The following is a 2,252-nucleotide window of genomic DNA, read 5'->3' as shown; positions in this document are numbered from 1 at the left end:
GAGGGGTAGTTGTGTAGAAACTGGTTGTGGTCCTCTGTGTGTGAGAGCTCTTCACGCTCAGCGTCTTTCCTTCAGCTCAGTGCTCCTGCTCCAGCTTCTCCTGAAGCTCTCGGACTCGACTCACTTCCCTTTCTGCTGGGATCTTGACCGTGCTTAACATCAGAGCTTCTTTTCTCAGGAGACGGATCAGCTCAGTGAAGATCTTCTGCTGTCCTCCAGCTCTCCAGCAGAGAGATTGATGGCTCCGCCTGCTGTTGAAAGAGCTCACATCTCTTTCTCTGTCATGGATTCTCTGCTGGATGTTGAGTCGACTCTCGAGCTCTCTCTGCCTCAGCTCTCTCTGCTGCAGCTGGACTGTGTCGTGGCCTTTATGTTCGTCCACAGAGCAGAGATAACAGATAAGCTGCTGATCAGTACGGCAGAACATGTCTCATCACTCATCATGACGAGAGCAGACGTTCTCCGGAGCTTCTTGGACGGCTCCACCAGCTTGTGTCTTGAATGTCTATGATTCATAATGAGGTCTGAAGGTGTTCTCACAGTAAGAAGCCAGACATTGCAGACAGGACTTGATGGCTTTGAGTTTCCTCCCGGTGCAGACATCACAGGCCACATCTTCAGCTCCAGCATACAGTGATCAGCAGGAGCAGCTTGGAGTCAGTCTTCTTCAGTCCCTCCACTAAATCTGCTAACATGGTGTTTTCAGCAGGACAGGCCTCGGTGCTGTGAACGTCTTCCTGCACTGAGGACAGCTGAGCTGTCTTACCCACTCTCCATCCCAGTGGCTTTTAATACAGTTCATGCAGTAGCTGTGTCCACAGGGAGTAGTCACCGGATCCTTCAGTGATCCAGACAGATGGAACAAGAGAAGGTTTCCGGTCAGCTGAACTCTACGCGCCATCTCACCTCTCGCTCCAGTGACAACGACTGTCTGAGTCTCACTTCCTGAGAAGTGAAAATAGTCTGAGCTCTGATGTAAAAACATCATGTGATACGCTGTTGTACCTCCCCAGCATGCTGCTCCACCCATCTGCAAACTGGAGCTCTGAAGGGGAGGGAACAAGGACATGTGTGCTCAGAGTGGAGCTGGCTGTGTGAGAGAGCAGGAAGAGGAGGGGGGGGGGGGGTCATCAAGTTCTGCTTCATTCCTGGAAGAGGAGCGCTTTGAGAGAGAGGCTGGCTGTGTTGCAACGCCCATACTACCATTAGTATGACAGAGGAAGATTTTATATGTCCCAGTACATAGTATATCAAATGCAGTATGCCAAAAAATGTCCTAATGCACCCGGTCACATGGTGCAGTATACAAGCCAGCGTGATTTCTGACCCACAATCCTCTGTGCAGCATATCTGAGCAAGAGGCTCAAAGTTCAAGGTGTGATGTTGTCCCAGAGTCTGATGTCCCGACTGTCTGCAGACTGGACTGCAGGCAGCAGGATGGACTTTGTAAGAGCAGCTGCAGTTTGTAGTAAAAGTAAAAAGAAAGAGTTTGAGATGAGGAACGCAGCTCCTCTTGTTTCCAACAGAGATCATTTCTCATTTAAAAACTGCTGACTTCAGCTTTTAGGAGGTAAACTCTTCTTAGATTCTACGTTGGATAAGTCTCACTGTGACAGCTGGTTAAATCAGCTTGACCTTCCTCAGATATCAGCAGAGGAATCAGCTAGTTGGACCATTTAATTGCTATTGGAGAATTAAGACTGGCAGTACAGAATGTGCAAAAAGGAAAATCACCAGGTTTTGAAGGGATTCCCCCTGAATTCTATGCAACGTTTTGGGAACAGCTGGGTCCTTTCCTTCTTGACATGATTTTCTTCTCTATTGAAAAGGGCGAGTTCTCAAGGGATGTTAACACATTCTTGATTTCCTTACTTCTGAAAAAGGATAAGGATCCTACAGAGTGTTCTAGCTCTCGACCTCTGAGCCTGCTTAACGCTGACATAAACATCTTTGCAAAGCTCCTAGCCCGCCGTTTGGAGTGCCATATGTCCAAATTAGTGAACCCTGACTAAACAGGATTCATAAAACCGAGACTAGCAGCAGATCATTTTAGACGCCTTCTTCACATTGTTGATGCGCGGAGGACAGTAAGATGTCACTTCTTTCCCTTGATGCAATGAAAGCCTTTGACAGATTTGAGTGAACATTTCTATGGTCAGTCTTAGAGGTGATGGGCTTTGGAAGAACCTTCATTGGTTTGATCAAAGCTTTGTATTCTAACCCCTCAGCCCGAGTCTTAACCAGACCCACCT

General features: G+C 47.8%; 1 long non-coding RNA gene across 1 annotated transcript in view; it reads right to left on the bottom strand.

Moving 5' to 3' along the window:
* LOC116685901 (uncharacterized) overlaps positions 1-2,252 on the bottom strand; it is a 10,124-nt gene extending 7,872 nt beyond the window's left edge. The window contains exons 1-2 of the long non-coding RNA XR_004331079.1: positions 2,242-2,252; positions 1,918-1,928 (exon numbers count right to left, since the gene is read on the bottom strand). This is a non-coding gene — a long non-coding RNA (uncharacterized LOC116685901). The remainder of the gene's footprint in view (positions 1-1,917; positions 1,929-2,241) is intronic.

This window comes from Etheostoma spectabile, chromosome 3 (assembly GCF_008692095.1).
Source record: "Etheostoma spectabile isolate EspeVRDwgs_2016 chromosome 3, UIUC_Espe_1.0, whole genome shotgun sequence".
NCBI classification, from domain to species: domain Eukaryota; kingdom Metazoa; phylum Chordata; class Actinopteri; order Perciformes; family Percidae; genus Etheostoma; species Etheostoma spectabile.
The sequence above is the reverse complement of the archived record's forward strand: the minus strand, read 5'-3'. Positions and strand labels throughout refer to the sequence as shown.